Below are 21,238 nucleotides of genomic sequence, written 5' to 3'. Positions count from 1 at the left end.
AGATATTCTGCGATTTGTGCCCTATCACTCTTGTTAAGCAAATATATTTTCCTTCCTTTCTTGGCATTTCTTATTACACTTGTAGTCATTGATGCAACCACTGACTTATGATCACTGATACCCTCTTCTACATTCACGGAGTCGAAAAGTTCCGGTCTATTTGTTACTATGAGGTCTAAAACGTTAGCTTCACGAGTTGGTTCTCTAACTATCTGCTCGAAGTAATTCTCGGACAAGGCAGTCAGGATAATGTCACAAGAGTCTCTGTCCCTGGCTCCAGTTCTGATTGTGTGACTATCCCATTCTATACCTGGTAGATTGAAGTCTCCCCCTATTACAATAGTATGATCACGAAACTTCTTCACGACGTTCTGCAGGTTCTCTCTGAGGCGCTCAACTACTACGGTTGCTGATGCAGGTGGTCTATAGAAGCATCCGACTATCATATCTGACCCACCTTTGATACTTAGCTTAACCCAGATTATTTCACATTCGCATTCGGTAATAACTTCACTGGATATTATTGAATTCTTTACTGCTATAAATACTCCTCCACCATTGGCGTTTATCCTATCCTTGCGGTATATATTCCATTCTGTGTCTAGGATTTCGTTACTGTTCACTTCCGGTTTTAACCAACTTTCCGTTCCTAATACTATATGCGCACTATTTCCTTCAATAAGAGATACTAATTCAGGAACCTTGCCCTGGATACTCCTGCAGTTTACCAATATTACGTTAACTTTTCCTGTTTTTGGTCTCTGAGGACGGACGTTCTTTATCAACGATGATAATGTCCTCTCTGGTAAGCCGTCAGGTATTTTATCGTTTCGCCCAAGGGGGGGTCCCTCTAACCTAAAAAACCCCCGTGTGCACGCCACACGTACTCTGCTACCCTAGTAGCTGCTTCCGGTGTGTAGTGCACGCCTGACCTGTCTAGGGGGGCCCTACAGTTCTCCACCCAATAACGGAGGTCGATGAATTTGCAACCATTATAGTCGCAGAGTCGTCTGAGCCTCTGGTTTAGACCCTCCACACGGCTCCAAACCAGAGGACCGCGATCGACTCTGGGCACTATGCTGCAGATATTAAGCTCAGCTTGCACTCCGCGTGCGATGCTGGTTGTCTTCACCAAATCAGCGAGCCGCCGGAAGGAACCAAGGATGGCCTCAGAACCCAAGCGGCAGGCGTCATTCGTTCCGACATGTGCTACTATCTGCAGCCGGTCACACCCAGTGCGTTCAATAGCTGCCGGAAGGGCCTCCTCCACATTACGGACGAGACCCCCCGGCAAGCACACCGAGTGCACACTGGCATTCTTCCCCGACCTACCCGCTATTTTCCTGAGGGGCTCCATAACCCGCCTAACGTTGGAGCTCCCTATAACTAATAGGCCCGCCCTCTGTGACTGTCGGGACCTTGCCGGAGAATCGGCCACTGGCCCAACAGGCGAGGCATCCTGTGGTGGCTCGGAAACGATGTCATCACCACTAGGAAGCACCCCGTACCTGTTGGAAAGGGGTAAGGCAGCTGCCACGCGGCCAGATCCCACCTTCGCCTTTCGGCCAGGCACGCGAGAGCCCACCACTGTCCGCCATTCACCCTGGAGTGATGGCTGACCGGTAAGATGCTCACTGCCGGAAGACGCAGCGACATCAGGGGTTCCATGTGATTCCAAGGCCACCGAAGTAGGCATAGGTCTCACCACAGTTGCCCCAACGCCACTACGAGCCGACGCCTGCGCCTCGAGCTCGATGAGCCTAACAGACAAAGCCTCCACCTGCCCCCGAAGAGTGGCCAATTCTCCTTGCGTCCGCTCACAACAACCACAGTCCCTACACATGACTATGTTTACCCTACCCTATACGGTGACAAATTCCCAAGATATTCTTCTGATGAGCTACTCTGATAATCAAGAAACACTCACTGAAATACGAGACGCGAAAACTACGCTAGGTTTTCCCAGAAAAACTATTTAAAAGCTAAGCGCAGCAAATAAGTACAAAAACGCTTTATACAAACAGTACCTGACTTTTGACGAGTTTAAAAATTTGTTTCTGGCTGAATACTGGTCAGAACAAAAACAGCAAAGTGTCTGGCGCGAATTTGTCATATCGAGGCCTTTCGATGCGAATTCAAGCGGCTCGATGAAGGAGTTTTGTGAGGGCTGTATCCGCAAGTTGGAATATTTGCGTGATCGCCGAACGGAATCCGAAATAGTCTGGGAACTCTACAAGAAGCTTCCAGATGATACAAAACGCTACGTAGGAAGCAATTACAGGACAGTCAATGATTTCCTGGAAAGAGTTGAGGACGAGGACAATTGGCGCAATAATCGTGACAGTGGTAGAGGCCGTGGTAACAAAAACGGGTACCACAGCATCCACGACAACGATAACTATGGGAATAATGCATATCGCAATCTTGGCAGCAATAACAATAGTGGTTCGGGTCGTAATGACAATCGGTACAATGCAAATAATAACAGGAATGACGGAAACCAGTATCATACTAGCCTGATACGGGCTCCGCAGAATAGTAATAACGCCAGAGGGTGTGTTCAGCCTCCTCAGCAGCATCCGGGGAGCGTATCTGCTGGGACGAGACAGGGAAACCATTAGCCGTGCCGGTGAGGGACCGACCGGGCGTGGAGAAATTTTGGAGGCCCAATAACAGGAGAAAACCCAGGTGTCGTCGTTACGAAAATTCCATATGGAATATTCAACGGTGGGAGAGTGCGCCAGTGTTAAGAGAAAGGAGTGCGCCCACAAGTACACTCCTGGAAATGGAAAAAAGAACACATTGACACCGGTGTGTCAGACCCACCATACTTGCTCCGGACACTGCGAGAGGGCTGTACAAGCAATGATCACACGCACGGCACAGCGGGCACACCAGGAACCGCGGTGTTGGCCGTCGAATGGCGCTAGCTGCGCAGCATTTGTGCACCGCCGCCGTCAGTGTCAGCCAGTTTGCCGTGGCATACGGAGCTCCATCGCAGTCTTTAACACTGATAGCATGCTGCGACAGCGTGGACGTGAACCGTATGTGCAGTTGACGGACTTTGAGCGAGGACGTATAGTGGGCATGCGGGAGGCCGGGTGGACGTACCGCCGAATTGCTCAACACGTGGGGCGTGAGGTCTCCACAGTACATCGATGTTGTCGCCAGTGGTCGGCGGAAGGTGCACGTGCCCGTCGACCTGGGACAGGACCGCAGCGACGCACGGATGCACGCCAAGACCGTAGGATCCTACGCAGTGCCGTAGGGGACCGCACCGCCACTTCCCAGCAAATTAGGGACACTGTTGCTCCTGGGGTATAGGCGAGGGCCATTCGCAACCGTCTTCATGAAGCTGGGCTACGGTCCCGCATACCGTTAGGCCGTCTTCCGCTCACGCCCCAACATCGTGCAGCCCGCCTCCAGTGGTGTCGCGACAGGCGTGAATGGAGGGACGAATGGAGACGTGTCGTCTTCAGCGATGAGAGTCGCTTCTGCCTTGGTGCCAATGATGGTCGTATGCATGTTTGGCGCCGTGCAGGTGAGCGCCACAATCAGGACTGCATACGACCGAGGCACACAGGGCCAACACCCGGCATCATGGTGTGGGGAGCGATCTCCTACACTGGCCGTACACCACTGGTGATCGTCGAGGGGACACTGAATAGTGCACGGTACATCCAAACCGTCATCGAACCCATCGTTCTACCATTCCTAGACCGGCAAGGGAACTTGCTGTTCCAACAGGACAATGCACGTCCGCATGTAGCCCGTGCCACCCAACGTGCTCTAGAAGGTGTAAGTCAACTACCCTGGCCAGCAAGATCTCCGGATCTGTCCCCCATTGAGCATGTTTGGGACTGGATGAAGCGTCGTCTCACGCGGTCTGCACGTCCAGCACGAACGCTGGTCCAACTGAGGCGCCAGGTGGAAATGGCATGGCAAGCCGTTCCACAGGACTACATCCAGCATCTCTACGATCGTCTCCATGGGAGAATAGCAGCCTGCATTGCTGCGAAAGGTGGGTATACACTGTACTAGTGCCGACATTGTGCATGTTCTGTTGCCTGTGTCTATGTGCCTGTGGTTCTGTCAGTGTGATCATGTGATGTATCTGACCCCAGGAATGTGTCAATAAAGTTTCCCCTTCCTGGGACAATGAATTCACGGTGTTCTTATTTCAATTTCCAGGAGTGTAGTAGATCAGCTGTAGACACGGCAGTAGAAAATTCATTCACAGTCAGTGAGAACAATTTAAGTAGTGTTCCGTAAAACGATTATAAAGTGGCAGCTGTAACACCCACAGCGGACATGGAGATTGAGTTTAAGAATGATTCGCAATTGTTGAGAGAAGATCAGATTTCGGATAACACGTCCGTCATTGAGCGAGGGGATGCAGAGACGGATGAGGTCTGGTTAAGGCAGTTCGGTCGCTTATACGACGAACTAAGAGATTATAGGGGCCTGTACGGGAGAAGTGTTTATAGGGAGCGCGGGCAGGATTTGCCGCGTCTCATCCCACAGGAAGATAGTATTTGTGAAGTGATAGAAAGTTCTGGCATTAACCGGCAGACTTTACTAGAAACAGTTGATGTTAATGGGCAGCACGAGCAAGATTCGTCGTGTTTCGTCCCGCAGGAGTTAGATGTTGAAGTAGTAACGGAACGTTCTGGCCCTAACCGGCAGACCTCACCGAAAATTGTAGTGGTAGAAGTAGCCGACCCATCCGACGCAAACCTCCAGTTTAAACATTGCGAAAGTATTGAGGAGAAAGATTACGAGAATTTTAGTGATAGCCGGACACGATTGGTAGACAAGCACGTAGATTATAGCGTGTATGAGGTTAGAGCTGACGTTATACGGTCAGACGGTAGCAATGTGAGTTGAGCAGATCCAGAGGAAGTAATTGCAGATACTACTGGGCACATTACTCCAGGTAGATTGGCAGATGAGATCAGTCTGGCCAAAGATGAATCAACGAATGTGTCAATTAGTGAATTGATAGCAAAGCAACACTCAACAGTTGACGAATTACAGGAAAAGGTTTCGGTATTACAGGCGAAGCTACAGGCTAAGACTCAGGGCAAACGTGTTGAAATTAAAACTGTATGTGAACAGAGGCTGAAAAAGCCGCCAGATAAGCCGGATTTACGATCAAAGCCAGATGGTCTTTTCTGGAATGACCTGGATATAGACGCGGATTTATTGTGGGAAAATAAAGAAACAGTCGAGGATAAGTGTAGACGGATAGTAGTGTCTGTTAATATGCACGACCTACAACTAAACGCGTTGATTGACACCGGTGCAGAATTGAGTGCTGTATCTGGGAAAATATTTCAGTTACTGAAAGACAGACCTGGCATCGTAGTTATGCCAGGAACAGGAATGAAAATTATCGGTGCTACTGGGAAGGCCAGTAAACCGGTCACAAAACAGATTTTTGTCAACTTCGAGATGTGTGGGGCACGATTTGAACAAGAGTTTGTCGTCGTGCCAGACTTAACTACGGAAGTAATTATCGGGTTAGATTGGCTATTAAAGTACCGTGCAGTGATTAATTGCGAAAGCAAAACTTTGACATGTACGTCACAAGATAAAACAATAGTAGTTAGTTTTGACGAGGCAGGAGATCGTGTGCATAGGCAATACCAGCCTGTACACATTGTTAACTGGCCGGATGCCATTGACATAGGTATGAATTTGAACTACTGTAACGTGAGGAATCTCGGCATTGACAACAGTGTACAAAGTGAATTGGAAAGTATTGTAGGCGTTGTGTCAAACGTAACACAAGAACAAAGAGAAGGCCTGTATGAAGTAATAATGAGGAACAAGAGTGTGTTTTCGGACAAACCAGGACTTGTGGAAGAGATAATCAAATTCCCTCCACGGATTGACATTAGTTGGTGTGAAAAAAGATCGTTTGCGAGAAATAATGAAGCTAGAAGCCGATGCTCGCATACGTCGTCATGACGCTAAAGCGCGTTTTGCTAAGTTTGCAATCGGAGACTTAGTGCTTGTAAAAGCTCATGAGAAATCGAGCGAGATAGACAATGGAATCTCTAAATTTAAGTTTGTTTATAATGGACCATATAAAGTCATTGGTACACCTCACACAAATGCTTATTGCTTAGAGTATCCAAGCTCTGGAAAGCTATTAGGTATACGGAACATTGTAGACTTGAAATTGTACCAACCTAGGATTGATTAATACCACAGAATGGGTAATTTGTACAGTATGTAAATATAGAGTGTAAGATTTAAGGATTTGCTAGGTTGCCATGCTTGTGCCTGACCAAGAGGTCATTAATGAAGTTGTAATTAATAAGTAATTAATTTTGATTAATCAATTTAATTTTAATCAATTTAATTTCGATTAATCAATTGAAAAATCCAAGCTGCTAGTTTAAGTTTTCAGCTGAGTCACAGTAGATTAAGGAATGTAAATATGATTTTGTAACTAGCTGTAAGATTTCATAAATATGTGATTTACTAGTCATTGCCGATGTACGACGCTGTTTTAAGTTTCAGGCTAGTACACGCATGTGATGATGGACAGTGTTGAGTTATCCACTGTGATAGTGTTAATGGACTCCTTGAGATTACTCGGGAGTGAGTTTTTCCGAAAGAATTCAGTGAAACGGACGTTCTGGAAATGCCGTTACACAGGCAAGTGAGATCAAGCGTGCCGCACAGGCGGGCGCAACAATACTGGCCAGGCAGAGCCGCTGTCGGCTCTTGTACCGCTGTCGGCTCTTGTGCCGCTGTCGGCATTCTTTGTACTTGCGGGCGGAGTTGTTTTTCTTCCCGGACAGCTGATGTGAAAGAATTCTATTGTCAATATTTATGTTTTTGTCGATCTGCTGTATATTATTTTCTTGTTTAGCGTTAAGTGGACTCTCATGACGAGAATAATTATGAAAAGGTTTTATAAAATGTGTATTCTATGTAATTAATTATTAATTTGCGTATTTTGATATACCTGTTTTCTATTACCATGTACCCTGATTAATTTTGAAAATAGTATTCCATTTTTTGATACTGATAGGAATTTTAATGATTTTGGAATAGCTAAACCATTTTCTATGTTTTCTATGAGTTTTAATATGTTGTCAACCTGTTTTATTTTGTGCAAAATGCAGAGTGGAATAAGATTAGGAGTGTCTCCACTCAATTATCATGGTCTAAAAATTGGTTTATGAATAATTAGCCTAATGCTAAATTTCTTGATGTATTGAGCATATGCATTTAAGCTGTTTTTTTCCTTTTTGGGACATTTTCTGATTCTGTTTACGTTACACGAACATCCTCAGACAATGTGGGGCACGTGTAATGACTGAAATGCATATCCTTCTAATTCCATCTATTGTACTATAGATTTTTCCTTATTTTGTCACCTGAAGATATGACATTTCTGTCTCTTTATATATTGTAATTGTTTTACTGTTTTTATATATATATTTATGCATCTATGTCGATGTATATTTGGTTTGTTTTGTAAATATTATTTGTATTTTATCCTGGGTCTTGCCTAGGGAAAACTATGCTGTCAAACGAATACATCGATAGGTCGTGTGGAGAACCAAAGTGTTTAGGATCTTTGGTAGTGTTAACTCGGTCACGTGGAGCGCGGGCAGAGAGAGAGAGAGAGAGTCAGGCTGGGATGGTGCAATGGAGCAGGTGTGTTGTCTGACGCTCCTGCGAGTTGCCGCACTTTCGGGGTTGGGCAGCATGTAATTGTGCTCGATTTGCTATGATAGTTTCTGACACGGTGTCACGGACGGGAACCATTAGCTGGCGCACATCAAGAGCCCGTTTCGCCTGGCGACCGTGTCAAGAAGAAGGAGCGCCAACATCCAGCTTCTGCAACAGCGACGGCCGACAATGAGTGACTGTCGCCACCTCCTCGATCGACGGCTTCAAACCTTTGATCAGCCAACAAGGAACACTGGAAGCATGTAAAGTTTTAGAACTGTATGGCGGACCTCGGATTTACAATCTCATCCATGTTCATAACTAAATGACAGCAACGTAGCATGAATTATCCCAATTGCATTACCAAGCAGGGTCCCTTCCTTTTCTGGAATGAACCTGAGTGTTATTGAAATTCAAACGCCAGCATCATTCGATTTCACTGCTTTAATTTCAAAGTTAAGTTAAGGTATTCATAGCTGGCTACAATATTTAGATTGCACAGTCACAAATTAAGAGTGCGAGTTTTGTTACCGTATTTTAGCTTACCTGTGACTGCAGCTCAGCTTGGTACGTACTAAATTTTACTATTGTTAATTGTTCAGAATCATTTAATTTAAGTTCAAAGTTAAATCTCTTATTTCTAAATTGCATAGATTCAAGTAGCTTTTGAAATGATTGTTGAGGTAGCCCAAGACTAACCGTATTTTACTGAATTTCGATGTGTTTCAGAAAGAAAGCTCACTACTAACTTCAGTCACTAAATTAACTTTCGATTTTCCGGTTTTATTAATTCTTTTGCTAAATTAAGTCCGAGTGTAGCGAAATTTATTACTTCTGACAAACTTTCAGTTTTTACACTACACGTGTCAACCTTCAGTTGCCACGCTTCTAGTGCTAATTATATGTGTAATAACCTTTCTTTTTCAGTTACTATAGTAATTGTCCTTAGGACTGGCGACCGTAATTTCCCCCAAATCGCCAATATCTAATTACCGCTAGTTAATTGTTAACGTAACGGCCGCACATTTACTTTCTTTATTAACTTTACCTCTTTTCAAAATTAATTTCCACCAGTTTCATTAGCATTTTTCCTTTCATTTAGATGTAACCCTTTCCTCCTTCTTTACTGAAAAAATTAACTTCTGTGACGATTGCTTTTCCCAAATTTTTATTAGGTGCACGCAGTTTAATTTTTCACTGTCATTAAGGTCGATAAGTGAGGGGGAGGTTACAAGGGGAAGGAGCTGTCTCTGAGACACCCCATTCCAATATTCATGAAGAATTAAGTACTGAATTACGTGAATAAATTAGAAACAATTTTGAAAGAAAAATGTAATTTCTTTTGGAATTGATGAAGTGTAGTAAATTGATTTAGTCAAAATGGATTCGAGAAAGTTGAAACGAACTTCGATAGTAAATAAACGATATAAATATTTATTATCTGTTATAGATATTTTTTCAAAATTTGTTTGGTGAATTACAGTTAGAGGAAAAAAACTGGCAAAAATATGGTCAAGTCTTCTGAAAAAATATTTCAGTCAAGACAGTCTCAAGACTGTTTTTGGTGTCATGAGAAAAGCAAAAAATTTGAAAACCGTTAAAGGCAAATAATTTTATAACAAAGAATCCAATCTTCAAAAACAAAGAGAGTTTATTGTATAAATAAGAAAGAACCGAAAATATAAAAATTGGTCCAATTTTTGGAAAAAATAGGAGTAACAAACTTTAAAAGTCTAGAATATCTAAAGGAAATACTAGAACGAATTATTTACAACATTACTATCGAAAATTATTGTGGAAAAGATAGACATATCCTTAAATTCGAAAATTTAGAAGTAGTTATGTATCTAATTATTGGTTAGAAAAAGAAATAGAGTATAGAAAAATAGATCTAAATTGCAGGATAAAATTAAAATGGGTAAATTTAAAAGAACACCAAATAAACACGAAGTAAGATCAGTGTTTGTATCCTGTTGATTTTATCACTGTTTCGATTTTGTAAAATATAAACTTTTTTTTCAGCTGAAGAATGTCAAGCTTGGAAGTTGGCAAATATGATCATTTTAATGATCAAATTACAATCAACATCAACTAACATACAAACAATGTTAACTACCATACAATCAACATTAATGATCAGTGAAAGACGATAAACCAATAAAACAACCAACCAAACATTAAAAGAACATTTAATAAATGTTAGAAATTTAAAAAAAAGTTAGACCTTAAACAAAGAAATGTTAGCTCTTACATTGAAATATAAGAATGTTTACATCAAATGTTGAACAAAGGTTAGACATTAAACAAACATTACATGTTAAATTTAACTCTGTTTTTATTTCCAAAAATGGCTCTTCTCTAAGATGTTAAAAAATTTCTCATTCTTGTTGGAAACTACTGAATACAAATAAATCCTTCTGTTTTAAGACAATTTTTATTTTTTTTCATTTCTGTACATTTATTTTTATTGGACCTTTAACAATATATACAGACTTTTTATCATTATTTTCCCCCAATACACCAACAAATGTATTCTTGTTTTCATCATTTGCCACAATAGCATAAATTTTAAAAACTGCACATGCAGGAAATAATTTTTATTATTTCTTCCTCTTTTCTCTTTCATTATCCCCCCTCCAAAATATTTTTGCATTCCTCCATTTAATATTCTGTTTTAATCAAATATTCTTGCTTCGTAACTTCTATATTAAAATTGTGCAATTTTTGTTCTCTCATTTTACCTACATTAATTGGTTCAATTTTTTAAATGGAATATGGATAAATTTTGTCAGAAATATATACTCTTTTTCTAGACACTTATGGTAAAACATTAAAGCATTACTTGTTTTTATCAGTCCCTTTCCTTTGATATTTATTTCTTTTGGGAATGTAGAAAACTAGCTATTGGATTTAGAAAAAAATGTGGCTCCAGATTTTATAAAGCATGTTTATTTCACAGAAGTCACATTTTCTAGCTCTTTGAAGATTTGTATATAGTTAATAGGTAATAATTTAAAGCTAAACACAGATAAAACAAATTAAACCAATTTTCCTCTATCTTCTTTGTTTTGATTCATATTTGTATTCCTCTCAATTTGTTAGTATTTTTATGATCCCAATACACATATTGTAAAATATCATTATAAATAATACAACAGCAGTGTTGTAATGAGTCTGTTAATTTTTCCCATATTTTGGATATTGTAACAGAATGAAATGGAGCATTCCCAAAATATCTGCTGTTATTTAATATTAATTCCAAACAACCTGTTAATGGATCAAATTCTTGTTCTTTTTGTAAATCTCTGTTAATGTAATAATAAATTGTGGCTTCCAATTTTCTAATTCCATTTTCCTTAGCTACTTTTGAAGCAAATGTTTCCTATAATGTACTGTCTGGACAATTAAAAAATCTATAGTATTGTTGACTAGCTGTTTATTTAACTTGTGGAGTTTTTAACTGACAAATAAATTTACTATACATTTTTAATCTAGAATTAGAATTAATCCAAGTTAAACAGTCTTTTGCAACAGAATGATCGTAGTTTAGTATTACATTATATTTTTCTTTATATTCTCCTGGTTTTCGAAAATTAAATTTCTTAAATATTTGCACATGTCTTCTTTATTAAAAATTCTTGCAAAATCTCATGTTATGTGTAAATCCAATAAATAAGTGTTCATTTTTATGTTCTTCTACAATCTATGGCAATTCTCTTAAAAGTGTGTTTAATTTAACAGTTTCTAATTCTATTTTGTAAGGAATAAGAACCGGATTTTTATATTTTTGTTTTATAATTTTCATATCTTTACTAATATTTTGTTTAGTACCTTTAAATGTTAGTATATTGGAATCTAATACATATGGAATTTTTTGCATCAACTCTGTGTCTTGACAGATTAAATTTAGAAAATCTAAATCTTAAATAATTTAAAATTTCCACAACCTTATTTTCTTACAAGAAATTTTCCATTTTTCATTTCCCCTCCGCAATCTGCAAAATCTGTTATCTTAAATGCCATAATATTATCACGTGATGTTTCTGTAACAGACTTAAATACTTCTAATTTTTGATCTCCTTTTGTTTAGATGATATTACCAAAGATTTGTGAGAAGATTATTATTATTTAAATTTTCTGGTAAGTACCCGTAATCCAGATCTTTTGTTGGTTGTTTTACTTTATTTCCCAAAAGTTCTGTTACAGAATTTTTGTTTACACCACAGATTTTATTTTCATCTTCTATATATAGAGTAAAAATGTATTGTATTTGTGTAAAAGTAGTTAGAATTTAGAAATTTTAAAAAATAGAATAAATTAAGTGTGGCTGAAACTGAGTAGCTGAAATTAAAAGGTAACATATCTCAAAATTTTAGAATGCGAAAATGTGAATTTTTTTTAAATATGAGCAAATGAGATTTTTTTGGTTGTTACTTATAAAAAATAAAATTTATTATACTTGAATATTTTTAAATGATAAAACGAGAATTCGGGTTTTTTCGATATACACAAATGAAATTTTTTGGGTGGGGGAACTGTGAAATTGGATTTTTGTTTGGCATCCTGGAAATTTGACTTGGATATACTCTGTGAGCCAGAATTCTTTTACACATATTATTCATACACATGGCTTCAATCATGAGCCAACATGTTCCCAGACCCCTTATTGTTCCAGACCTCAAATATTAATGTGAGCATACTGGTAACCCACTTCACAATTTGTCCTGTCTTACAGGGTCTCGCAATTACCCAACACAGGGCTTGGTTGCTTCCAGGATACATGTCTGGTATTCCATGTAATACATAACAGTGAGAGCTTCTAGTTCTTATATGCAGCATTTCCCCTACAACTCATTTAACCCGCTAGAGGCATAAGCAACAGCCCTCTGCTACCTTTGTTTTTCCTTGTAACAGAATTCCACCAAATCCTTATTCCAAGGCACAGGTTTGTAAAAAAGTTCCCCACTTAAATTTGGTAGAGCTAACACAAGCACAAACTGTAATGCCAGTTTGAATGCTATGAATTCAATCTCCTGTGAAGGACACAAGTCAATTTACACCCCTTCCGGCGCAATTCATTCCGAGCAGCCGCTGTTTTAGCGGACTCCTCAATCATCTATGAAATAAATTTCATGTAAAACCGAGCTACCTGTTTAACATTACATGAACGAGGCACTTTATTTATAACCTCAATTCAATGAGGAGCAATCCGAATCCCCTCTCTGCACACATTATGTTGCACTAATTTCATCAAAGGAGAAGCAAAAACCACCTTCTGAGAATTTATAGTGAGGCCCACCTTCCGTAACCGTCCAAAATCTTCCTCCAAATGTACAAGGATCTCATGTACCTAGTTATTGTATACCACTAAGTCGTCGAACTTCACACCAGAACCAGAAAATATAACATCCATCAGTTGTGACAGGACTGCATCCCCCATCGCCAGCCAAAAAGAACTCTATTAACTTCAGATAAATTCCAGTCAGTGGTCCCTTGGAGCCACCTAAGCATGAGTGAAGGTCAGTGAAACGTACAGATCTTTACATCAATTTTTTATTTAATTCCCAATAATCCATTACCAATTGGTATTCCGCATGTCATTTAAGCACTAGCAATATTAGCACCGTGTAGGGTGACAGAGGGATAAATGATTCCTTGATCCAATATTTCATTTACTTTTTCTCTTAGTAACTTCATCATAGGCAGCGATAACCTATACTGAATGGCCTTCACTGGCAACTGTTACACTAGCTCATTGCCAAATCGAGGAAATGGGTTACTCCCATTTTCTCTGTTATCACATAGGAAAGTTGGGAACAAAGAGCTTCAACTTTATTCTTAACAAACACTCTTAAATGGTTGAATCGATCAATACATGTATCCTGCTTCCCTGGGATTGCACCTTCCCGAATACTGTGGCCACATCTTCACCATGCAGGCAGACTTTGGACAGAGTTCCGGGTTTCAGTTTGAAATACAAGCTCCTCCCTGTGTCACCCAGAATCCAAAACGAAGTCAGCTCCAATCATGCAAGATGTGGGGACATTTTTTACAATCTTCATATTAATATTACAACAAAACTTCCCTAAGTTCTCCTTAACCAGCAAACACTTGAACCATAAAATTTATCTACTGTCATAAAAAATCCCTTTTTTACCTTGATTTTTGGGGGAAACAGTCATAATTAATTGCCGTGCTCCCTAAATCCAAGAGCACACAAATTATCTCATTATTTATAGCAATACATACAAAAGGCAGTTGTTTATTCGACGTATCCCTAATAGCACTATTATTTACACATTTGTTTATTGCTTCATTAATAAAGTGTGATATTTTTTATTTATTGTTGAGCTGGGAATTACTGGTTCAAATTAAATTGTGTGTAACTGTAAAAGGGAACCAATACTAATTGATTATGGCCCGTCCACAATCGTAACCGAATCCTGCCTTCCCTTCACTACCAGGTTTCACAAAATTCGTTGCAAGACATTTTAAAGCAATGCACCAATATGTCGCTCGAATCGGTGGATTCAGTTGTATCGCTTTTGTGTTTTTCATTAGTTTTGATCATGGAAATCAGTGAAACTGATGTTTTAACCTCACCTGCCGTCACAGTGGAAAGATAAGCAGGAGATTTTGCAAGCCATACAGTATGAGGAGACTTGGCAAAATTGTAGGCGCCCAATAAATACTCATTCCACTTAGAGCTTTGAGCCAAATAGTTTACTGGCAGTAAAAAATGGAGGATTAGGGTTATAATCAACTGTTAGTGGAGTACGTGGTGCGAATTAAGAGAAGCGTATTGGTACTGGTTCTGGATCATACGTAACACACTTACCAGGCAGGTTGAACACTGAAAGTAGGCAAAGGGCGGTGTTCTGTCAGGTATCTAGGACATTTTTAAAACTAGAATAGATTTCAGCTAGGGAGTACCTTGACCACCACAGGGAGGAACGGTAGCTGAGGAATTTTATGAGCAAGAAAATGAATCACAGCTTTACTTCTACCAGTATCCGTCTCCTACCTTGCAATCTTTACAGAAGCTCTCCTGCGAACCGGGCGTGAGTCGTGCTTCGGTAGCTCAGATGGTAGAGCACTTGCCCGAGAAAGGCAAAGGTCCCGAGTTCGACTCTCGGTCGGGCACACAGTTTTAATCTGCCAGGAAGTTTCATATCAGCGCACACTCCGCTGCAGAGTGAAAATCTCATTCTGGAAACATCCCCCAGGCTGTGGCTAAGCCATGTCTCCGCAGTATCCTTTCTTTCAGGAGTACTAGTTCTGCAAGGTTCGCAGGAGAGCTTCTGTAAAGATTGGAAGGTAGGAGACGGATACTGGCAGAAGTAAAGCTGTGAGTACCAGGCGTGAGTCGTGCTTCGGTAGCTCAGATGGTAGAGCACTTGCCCGCGAAAGGCAAAGGTCCTGAGTTCGAGTCTCGGTCGGGCACACAGTTTTAATCTGCGAAGAAGTTTCATATTAAGAATTGTTTAAAACTCGCTGCAACTGACAAATTATAGGTATTGAAATATTAAAGGCAAGTCGCCATAAACATAGCAGAAGGTATCAGACGCCAGGAATGGCAGTAAATAGGGTTTTAAAAGCTTACTGCATAAATAAAAATAGCAAATAAGAATTTTAAGGCAAGCGACCAAAATCACGGCTGAAGCCCTTACGCGCCGAGAATGGCAATAAATTAAGAACTGCTTAAGAACTCGCTGCAATTACAGCTGACAGGTATTGAAATATTAAAGGTAAGTCGCCATAGACATAGCAGAAGGCACCAGACGCCAGGTAAGGGAGTAAATAAGGTTTTTAGGCTTACTGCTAAAATGTTGTTGTTGTTGTGGTCTTCAGTCCCGAGACTGGTTTGATGCAGCTCTCCATGCTACTCTATCCTGTGCAAGCTTCTTCATCTCCCAGTACATACTGCAACCTACATCCTTCTGAATCTGCTTAGTATATTCATCTCTTTGTCTCCCCCTACGATTTTTACCCTCCACGCTGCCCTCCAATACTAAATTGGTGATCCCTTGATGCCTCAGAACATGTCCTACCAACCGATACCTTCTTCTGGTCAAGTTGTGTCACAAACTTCTCTTCTCCCCAATCCTATTCAATACTTCCTCATTAGTTATGTGATCTACCCATCTAATCTTCAGCATTCTTCTGTAGCACCACGTTTCGAAAGCTTCTATTCTCTTCTTGTCCAAACTATTTACCGTCCATGTTTCACTTCCATACATGGCTACACTCCATACAAATACTTTCAGAAATGACTTCCTGACACTTAAATCTATACTCGATGTTAACAAATTTCTCTTCTTCAGAAACGATTTCCTTGCCATTGCCAGTCTACATTTTATATCCTCTCTACTTCGACCATCATCAGTTATTTTGCTCCCCAAATAGCAAAACTCCTTTACTACTGTAAGTGTCTCATTTCCTAATCTAATACCCTCAACATCACCCGACTTAATTCGACTACATTCCATTATCCTCGTTTTGCTTTTGTTGATGTTCATCTTATATCCTCCCTTCAAGACACCATCCATTCCGTTCAACTGCTCTTCCAAGTCCTTTGCTGTCTCTGACAGAATTACAATGGCATCGGCGAACCTCACGTTTTTATTTCTTCTCCATGGATTTTAATACCTACACCGAATTTTTCTTTTGTTTCCTTTACTGCTTGCTCAATATACAGATTGAATAACATCGGGGAGAGGCTACAACCCTGTCTTACTCCCTTCCCAACCACTGCTTCTCTTTCATGTCCCTCGACTCTTATAACTCCCATCTGGTTTCTGTACAAATTGTAAATAGCCTTTCGCTCCCTGTATTTTACCCCTGCCACCTTTAGAATCTGAAAGAGAGTATTCCAGTCAACATTGTCAAAAGCTTTCTCTAAGTCTACAAATGCTAGAAACGTAGGTTTGCCTTTCCTTAATCTTTCTTCTAAGATAAGTCGTAAGGTCAGTATTGCCTCACGTGTTCCAGTATTTCTACGGAATCCAAACTGATCTTCCCCGAGGTCGGCTTCTACTAGTTTTTCCATTCGTCTGTAAAGAATTCGTGTTAGTATTTTGCAGCTGTGGCTTATTAAACTGATTGTTCGGTAATTTTCACATCTGTCAACACCTGCTTTCTTTGGGATTGGAATTATTATATTCTTCTTGAAGTCTGTTGCATACATCTTGCTCACCAGATGGTAGAGTTTTGTCAGAACTGGCTCTCCCAAGGCCGTCAGTAGTTCCAGTGGAATGTTGTCTACTCCGGGGCCCTTGTTTCGACTCAGGTCTTTCAGTGCTTTGTCAAACTCTTCACGCAGTATCGTATCTCCCATTTCATCTTCATCTACATCCTCTTCCATTTCCATAATATTGTCCTCAGGTACATCGCCCTTGTATAGACCCTCTATATACTCCTTCCACCTTTCTGCTTTCCCTTCTTTGCTTAGAACTGGGTTTCCATCTGAGCTCTTGATGTTCATACAAGTGGATCTCTTAGCTCCAAAGGGCTCTTTAATTTTCCTGTAGGCAGTATCTATCTTACCCCTAGTGAGATAAGCCTCTACATCCTTACATTTGTCCTCTAGCCATCCCTGCTTAGCCATTTTGCACTTCCTGTTGATCTGATTTTTGAGACGTCTATATTCCTTTTTGCCTGCTTCATTTAATGCATTTTTATATTTTCTCCTTTCATCAATTAAATTCAATATTTCTTCTGTTACCCAAGGATTTCTACTAGCCCTCGTCTTTTTACCTACTTGATCCTCTGCTGCCTTCACTACTTCATCCCTCAAAGCTACCCATTCTTCTTCTACTGTATTTCTTTCCCCCATTCCTGTCAATTGTTCCCTAATACTCTCCCTGAAACTCTGTACAACCTCTGGTTCTTTCAGTCTATCCAGATCCCATCTCCTTAAATTCCCACCTTTTTGCAGTTTCTTCAGTTTTAATCTACAGGTCATAACCAATAGATTGTGGTCAGAGTCCACATCTGCCCCTGGAAATGTCTTACAATTTAAAACCTGGTTCTCAAATCTCTGTCTTACCATTATATAATCTATCTGATACCTTTTAGTATCTCCAGGGTTCTTCCATGTATACAACCTTCTATCATGATTCTTAAACCAAGTGTTAGCTATGATTAAGTTGTGCTCTGTGCAAAATTCTACCAGGCGGCTTCCTCTTTTATTTCTTAGCCCCAATCCATATTCACCTACTACGTTTCCTTCTCTCCGTTTTCCTACACTCGAATTCCACTCACCCATAACTATTAAATTTTCGTCTTCCTTCACTATCTGAATAATTTCTTTTATTTCATCATACATTTCTTCAATTTCTTCGTCATCTGCAGAGCTAGTTGACACATAAACTTGTACTACTGTAGTAGGTGTGGGCTTCGTATCTATCTTGGCCACAATAATGCGTTCACTATGCTGTTTGTAGTAGCTTACCCGCATTCCTATTTTCCTATTCATTATTAAAGCTACTCCTGCATTACCCCTATTTGACTTTGTGTCTATAACCCTGTAGTCACCTGACCAGAAGTCTTGTTCCTCCTGCCACCGAACTTCACTAATTCCCACTATATCTAACTTTAACCTATCCATTTTCCTTTTTAAATTTTCTAACCTTCCTGCCCGATTAAGGGATCTGACATTCCACGCTCCGATCCGTAGAACGCCAGTTTTCTTTCTCCTGATAACGACATCCTCTTGAGTAGTCCCCGCCCGGAGATCCGAATGGAGGACTATTTTACCTCCGGAATATTTTACCCAAGAGGATGCCATCATCATTTAATCATACAGTAAAGCTGCATGCCATCGGGAAAAATTATGGCCGTAGTTTCCCCTTGCTTTCAGCCGTTCGCAGTACCAGCACAGCAAGGCCGTTTTGGTTATTGTTACAAGGCCAGATAAGTCAATCATCCAGACTGTTGCCCCTGCAACTACTGAAAAGGCTGCTGCCCCTCTTCAGGAACCACACGTTTGTCTGGCCTCTCAGCAGATACCCCTCCGTTGTGGTTGTACCTACGGTATGGCTATCTGTATCGCTGAGGCACGCAAGCCTCCCCACCAACGGCAAGGTCCATGGTTCATGCGGGGACTGCTAAAATACAAATACAAAATTAGAGCCGGCCGTTGTGGCCGAGCGGTTCTAGGCGCTTCAGTCTAGAACCGCGCGACGGCTACGGTCGCAGGTTTGAATCCTGCCTCGGGCGTGGATGTGTGTGATGTCCTTGGGTTAAGTAGTTCTAAGTTCTAGGGGACTGATGACCTCAGAAGTTAAGTCCTATAGTGCTCAGAGCCATTTGAACCATTTGAACCAAATCAGAATTTTAAACAGATGACCACCACACGGCTGAAGATCTTACAAGCCAGGAACGGCAATAATATGAAAAATTTAGAAACCTGTAAAACAGCAAATACAATAGCAAAGGTTAATCTAAAGAAAAAAAAAACAAGTAACTGATCACCAAACGGGTGAAATAAGATGATGGTAAACTTTGTAACACAACCCTTAACATCCACTGAACACTACACTACTAGATTTATTCCAGAAGGCAAACAAAACTATTAACTAGGCATATATAACCTTTAATGTAGGCATTACAAGGTAATGTAATAAATAATACAATAATAAAACACAAGGACCAGTACATAAGTTGCTTAAAGGGTACTGAGGCAGATTATAACCCCAGAAGGCGTGGACTGAAGGAGCGTTACACTGAACTACTGGCCATCAGACCTTCTTTTAGGACACACATGTCTTACAAGAACCAAGGGGCCACAGACGGTGCTCCAGGAATCGACCTCTGACATGGTCCGGCAACAAACACATTCGCGAGCTATGAGATAAGCAGCCAAGAGCTGCATTCACTTCAGAAGATGTTAACTCAGACTAGTGGCAGTCTAATGAATGACTAACGATAATCTTGCTGAAGCTACCTGACGTCCGATAAACCAAATGCAACGGTGGAACAATACGCCAAAGCTGGACCCGGCAGTTTGCACTACATCCCCAAAATACTGTGTTTAGAGTACCCAGAACGAGAAAAGAATCACCACCAGTTGTGTAGAAAAATCACCAACCTGCCTACAATCAAGAAAGCTATCAAAACTACACTCCTTACCGGACAGCAGCGGCAAGGCGAGGAAAGGTACACTGCTGTTACATACATTAACTCGCAGGGCAGGTAACTCGGGCGCTAGCGGCCTCCAGGCAAGAAAAATTTCCGATGGTTGAACTTAACAAATTGTAACAAGTTGAACGCAGTAGATAGTAATAAGAGGTCGAGAAAAACTAATCAGATCCGCCTTCCCCAAGCACTCCACTCTCTGCTCCTCGCCTCGGCGACACTACGAACAGCAACACGAACCCAAGTCACTAGAGAATCGCGAAATGTCACAATGGTGGAGGTTTCTCTACTTGGATTGAAATGCACACATCTTAAAGCTTGCTGGATCCGGTTTACGACGATGTTGTACACCCTCGTGACTACAGCCCTTCCATCCGGCAGTCCATGCGTGCTGTCAGCAGTCCTGGCACGTTGTGGCACTGCGCGGACCTGGCTCCTTCTTAGTCACCAACCGAACTCGCCCACTCGCACAACCTGGAAAAACAACGACGACGCCCCAAAGATAGGGCAACAGTTACTACATATCGATAACCGCCGCTGCTGCCACTAGCTGACAGGCGCGAAACCGAGTGGCGCCAGTCAACACGAGAAGAAGACAAACAACCGCAACCATGACAATAAAAAGATACCGTCTGGCCCCCAACAGAGGGCGGAAACCTACAAACAGGCCGGCCGCTGTGACAGAGCGGTTCTAGGCGCTTCAGTCCGGAACCGTCCGACCGCTACGGTCCCAGGTTCGAATCCTGCCTCGGGCATGGATGTGTGTGATGCCCTTAGGTTGGTTAGGTTTAGGTAGTTCTAAGTCTAGTGGACTGATGACCTCAGATGTTAAGTCCCATAGTACTCAGAGCCATTTGAACCATTTTGGAACCTACAAACAGCACCAACGCGAGACGCAGCATGGCTCATTTTGCAACTTTGAAAACATAGTGTTCAAGACCGTTCTCTTCTTGTCACCATTGTGCGCCCCTAAATTATTGATAGGGTGTCCACCCTGCACATACCTCCCCCTATCGTTTCGGCAGAACCATTCCCGAATATTCTCACATTTTCTATTTTTTTTTTTTCAGTCGTCAGTCTCCTGTAACCTCTTCATCTCTGAGTAGCACTCGCAACCTACGTCGTCGATTATCTGCTGAATCTACGAGTATTTCAATCTCTCACTGTTCTCGTTTCTGCTACTTCGCATTACTTTCATCTTTCTTCGATTTACTCTCAGTCCATATTCAGTACCCATTAGAATGCCCATTCCATTCAGCAGATCATGTAACTCTTCTTCACTTTCACTCGTAGCAATGTCCTCAGCGAATTGAATAATCTTTCCTCTTGATTCTTAATTCCATCCTGAACCTTTTCCACCAATCCGCTCTCTTCTCTGCTTTTAACAATGGAATTCCGGTTGCAC

This window comes from Schistocerca cancellata, chromosome 5 (assembly GCF_023864275.1).
Source record: "Schistocerca cancellata isolate TAMUIC-IGC-003103 chromosome 5, iqSchCanc2.1, whole genome shotgun sequence".
Taxonomy (NCBI): domain Eukaryota; kingdom Metazoa; phylum Arthropoda; class Insecta; order Orthoptera; family Acrididae; genus Schistocerca; species Schistocerca cancellata.
The sequence above is the reverse complement of the archived record's forward strand: the minus strand, read 5'-3'. Positions refer to the sequence as shown.